General features: G+C 41.3%; 1 pseudogene; it reads right to left on the bottom strand.

The window, feature by feature from the left end:
• Nucleotides 1-1,650: 1,650 nt before the first annotated feature.
• LOC100674084 (olfactory receptor 1F1-like) lies at nt 1,651-2,816 on the bottom strand (annotated as a pseudogene).
• Nucleotides 2,817-5,188: the final 2,372 nt, after the last annotated feature.

Below are 5,188 nucleotides of genomic sequence, written 5' to 3'. Positions count from 1 at the left end.
ACATTTTCTAGCTCCTACCACTATCCACATGCTCACATACAATCCAAAGGCTGGAGGTTTCTTTCAAACTTTCAAGGAACTGACATTTTCTATCATATGAAGAATTCCTAGATATATAAACTATTGGAAACAATCCCGTGTATTCTTTGAGGCAAACATATCTTAACATACAAATCTGATAAATATAAAAAAGACAATCACATGCTAAGCTTGGAAATATCCCCTGATTCTGAATTCTGTCAGTTTTCACACTAGATGTTATCTTACCCATCTTGCTGAAATTAAGGGAAGCTGCTCTGTTTTCCTCTTCCTCAAGATCCAGAGCATCCTGTTCAGTTTCAAATATTTCTCAATTTTTGATTTCCTGTAATCATTTTCAAAATAAATTTCAAGTCAATGTTTAAATTATAAACTTTGATTATGCTTTACCTCAGGAAAAAAATTTCTAGTGAGTAAATTTTGCTAAAGGAGCTCCATAGAACTATATAAGGGCAGCAAAATAAATTTGTGCAGACTATGTACAAATTTGGAAAGGGTTTGTTATAAAATGAAAGTGGAAACCCAGGATATAAATTAGTATCACTACAAATACCTGAGCACACTGACAGTGCATAAACACAGCTGAAGTTGGCGTGTCTGGGCATTGGGATTGAAGAAGATGGTTCTACCCATATTCTTGTTGTAATGTTGTATGATACACAAAGCTGAGAAAAGAAGATTAAAATAATTAGCTTGAGTAGTGTCAGAATTAGGACCTCCTGGAAGCCTAAATGAACATTTCCCTTCTTGCCTCAACACCAGTTTGATCTTCCCATCAGCTGTGTTCATGTTCAGTTCTTTCTTTTGAGAAAGAGAAGAGCAGTCCTGACATCCAGAAGTTGGGTGGCCACTCGCAGCTGGGCCTTGGTATTCCTTTGTAGAACATAGAGAATTTTACAACATCACTATCAGACAAGGCCATTCTGTGACCTTGGTGGATCAAGGCAAAGGAAGACCATGGTAGTCGTGTTTGACCACAGACAAAAGCATGAATATGATTCCAGGTTACAGACATTCTCCAATCCTGGCTGATATGAGTGATGGCAGCTTCCTTACCAATCTCGGCTTTAGCCTCCCTCTATTCTTCCCTCCTTCTAGATAAGATATTGACATGCCCAATAAGAATTAGCCCTGCTTTCTGACAACATTGAATCCAGATCAAAGCACTGATTGCTTAAATTCTCACCAAAATCACCTCACACTTGTTCAAATCCTGTAAGTCCTTTCCAACACCCTCCTACTAAGAAGTCCTGGGATTCTGCCAAAGAGTATGTTCTTCCTTGTAATGAGTAACAAACCCATTAAACCAGAGGTGTATTCCTGGGTGTTTTGATTGGGAGCGTTGGCAGTTAGAATAGTCATTTGGTGAAAGGATCTCTCTTCCCATATTTAACCTGAAAAGTCTTCCTATCAAGAGATTCATTCTCACCAGGTAAGTACAGGATGGGCCTCTTACAAAGGAAAGCTGCTACGTTTCATACAATGGGAAAAGCAAACAGGATTTTATTAGATCCTAGTTCCCCTCTATGATATTCAGAGTCCATGTCAATATTGAACAGAAAAAATTTTATGCCAATCATTTTTCTTAGAGCCCCTTTTCATATCCTTGTTCCTGAAGCTGTAGAAGAAAGGGTTCAACATGGGGGTCACACTGTGTATATCACAGTAGCTGTGGTGTCTGTCTCAGTTGAGTGGGAGGATGAAGGGTTGAAATACAGAGGAATGATTGTTCCATAGAAGAGGGAAGCCACAGCCAGATGGCAGCCACGTGTGGAGAAGGCTTTCCATTTTCTCTTTGTGGATGGGACTCTCAGGGAGCATGAGAAATAAGGATGTATGAGATGAGAATGCAAATGAATGGAGTAATTATTAGCCCTGCCACAATAAGAAGCATCATGTCATTGAGGTGTGTGTCAGAGCAGGAGAGTTTGAGGAGACTGATACCACAGAAGAAGTAGGGGATCGTGTCTGCACAGAACAAGAGTCCAGCCATCAGCAGGGTATGCAACAGAGCATTACATTGGCAATGATCCACGACCCAGGGACCAGCAGGGCACAGAGCTGATTGGTCATCTTTGTTGTGTAGTGTAAGGGGTGGCACACAGCAACAAAGTGGTAACAGGCCATCACAACCAGGAGGAAATTATCCATGTCTGCAAACGCAATGAGAAAATACAGCTGTGTGAGACACCCACAGAAGATGGTCTGATTCCCAAGTATGTGGTTGACCAGCATCTTGGGGACAGTGGTGGAGGTTAAGCAGATGTCCACAAAGGAAAGGTTGCTGATGAAGAAGTACATGGGGGTGTGCAGGCAGGAGTCTGCACTGATGGCCAGGATGATGAGCGGGTTTCCCAGGACTGTGGCCAGGTCCATGCTCAGGAAGAGCATGAAGAGGAGCTGCTGCTCCTGGGGCTGCCTGGAGAGCCCCAGGAGGGGGAACTTGGAGACACTTAACTGGTTGGCAACTCTTATCGGCATAGACTCAAGTTAATCCACAACAGCAAATTCAGAAATCTACACATGGATAGTTAAGATATGACAAATCAAGCTCCAGGATGGACCACATTGCAAAGCAATTATTAGAGTTGCTAAGATAAAATTTTTCCACCCTATCTACACACCCAAATTCCAACACTCATCCTGATGCTATTCCTACTGGACTCACTGGCTTTTACATATTTAACACTGAAAAACACACATGTATATACATAGTCCAACTCTATGATTCTATGTATCTTCACTAACATTTTCCAGTTTCAACCCCAACCACTTGTAAAGAGACAAGAGAAACAGCTGATTATAACTGGGCTGATCACAAGCTCCAGTTGAGGGATTCAGGACTGCTATTATTGATCCCCGCATCTGCAATATTTAGCAAAGGGAGTTCCTTTGTAAATAAGTATTGACACATTTGCTGCTATAGTCTAACCTACTCGTCTGTCAGTTTGTCGTACTGTGGTGGCTTTCGTGTTGCTGTGATGCTGGATCAAAGATTATGGCCTTCGATATGGGTTACACCTCAACATAAAACAAAAATCCTCTCAACTGGACCAATAAGCAACATCATGATAAATGGAGAAAATATTGAAGTTGTCGTGTATTTCATTTTGCTTGAATCCACAATCATTGCCCATGGAAACAGTAGTCAAGAAATAAAATGATGTATTGCATTGGGCAAATCTGCTACAAAAGACCTGGTTAAAGTGTTAAAAAGCAAAGATGTTACTTTAAGGACTAAAGCACACCTGACCCAAGTAATGGTATTTTCAATTGCCTCCTATGCATGTGAAAGCTGGACAATGAATAAGGGAGAAGGAAGCAGAATTGAAGCCTTTGAAATATGGCATTGGTGAAAAATATTGAGTACACCATGGACTGCCAGAAGAATGAACCAATCTGTCTTGGAAGAAGTACAGCCAGAATGCTCCTTAGAAGTGAGAATGATGAGACTTTGTCTCATGTGCTTTGGACATGTTATCAGGAGGGACCAGTCCCTGAAGAAGAATATCATGGTTGGTAAAGTAGCAGGTCAGCGAAAATGAAGAAGACCCTGAACGAGATGGATTGACATAGTGGCTGCAACAATGAGCTCAAACATAGCAATGATTGTGAGGATGATGCAGGAATGGGCAGTGTTTTGTTCTGTTGTACATGGGATTGTTATGAGTCAGAACCAATTTGATGTCACCTAACAACATAGCAATAACAGTATAGTCTTATCTGGGAGAAGTGGGCACTGTCAGGATGGAGTGGGCAATGCTCCACTGTATTGTAAAGATGGGAAAGTTTTAGAAATAAAGGCAAGTCCTGAGTGACTGCAGACAAGAGGTTCATGGCCTTGGCCCTATGTGCTGGAATGATGTTTGGGGCAATCATGCAGCAGGCATTTACAGGAGCCTCCGTGGCCGCTGGGACCAGACTCCCTGAGAGCCTCATTACAGATAAGCAGAAAGTAATTGTGACACCTACTTCTTAGTCCCTTTGCACCAAACAAGGAGGACAAAGAATATTAGTTAACTCCTAGGTCAGAACTTGGAGATGAAGCAGTCTGGATGAAGACAATTTCCAGACAAAATTCCATGGAGCCTCAAATCTCATCACTTTGCTGATCTGGACTTTTGTTTACAGGTTTGGAAATTCCTTTATTAAGACATTTTTCTTCTTGCTTTCTTAGCTCAGAAACTAGGGGGATTACAGTGTTATCTCTATAAACTTTTTTCTTCTCATGTTGGTCATCTACTGCATGTCTTTGCCAGTGGGAGTGCTGGGACACATTATAAAGTTGTCCTTAATCCTTTCAAGCATTGAGAGTAAAGGAAAATCTGTGTGTAATGCATAGGAGGAAGACAGGGAGATATCAGGAAGTGCATAGCATGCCATGATTGAGGAACTCCAGGCCCCTGGAGTACATTTCTTGAGATATCTTCCTAACTCACAAGGGATCACCCTATTCAGAGTGCCCCCTTAATCCATAGATCCACAAGTGTGTTTCTCCTTTCAGTGGGCCTTATATTTTTATGGTGGAAAACACCAAAAAATGCAAGGATGTATTAATAAATCAAGCAATTCCATTGGGAGGCATGAAGCATAAAGACTTGGGTTTTAAACACAAATAGGTACTTTTCAGGAAAGGGAGATTAGTTTGGGGAAAGAGGCTTGTGAAGATATTACAGATAGAAGGAAGTAGGTGAGGCCATCAGGTAGCCTAGCCTATTGGAGAAGGAGCAATCAGGTTTGTCTGGAGTTAGAGTGTGTGGATTACAGCAGGGAAAAAAAGACTTGGAGAAGATCATGGCATACCTGAAAGGAGGGTGATCGTTCAATTTGATTTGCCTGGCAAGTCTGATTTTACCTCTGATTATTGATAACTCTCCTTTTACTCAATCGTTTGGATAATAAATTATATAGTCACCCCACAATAAGCCATATTAAAAAGTTGGGATTTTATCCTGGAATCAGTGGGAGTTCCTAAGAGATTGTAATCCCAGAAAGATATGATCTGCATTGTAGAAAGATCACTGTGACAGCAGTGTGGTGAGTGGAGTCAGAGAAGGGAAACCCTGAGGCAGGGATACCAATATTAAGTGTTGCAATAGTTCAGCTAGATACGACACCCTGAATGATGGCAAACTTGGAGAATAGGGAA

Source organism: Loxodonta africana, chromosome 12 (assembly GCF_030014295.1).
Source record: "Loxodonta africana isolate mLoxAfr1 chromosome 12, mLoxAfr1.hap2, whole genome shotgun sequence".
In the NCBI taxonomy this organism is placed as follows: domain Eukaryota; kingdom Metazoa; phylum Chordata; class Mammalia; order Proboscidea; family Elephantidae; genus Loxodonta; species Loxodonta africana.
Note: the sequence above shows the minus strand (reverse complement) of the source record. Positions and strands in the feature narration are given on the sequence as shown.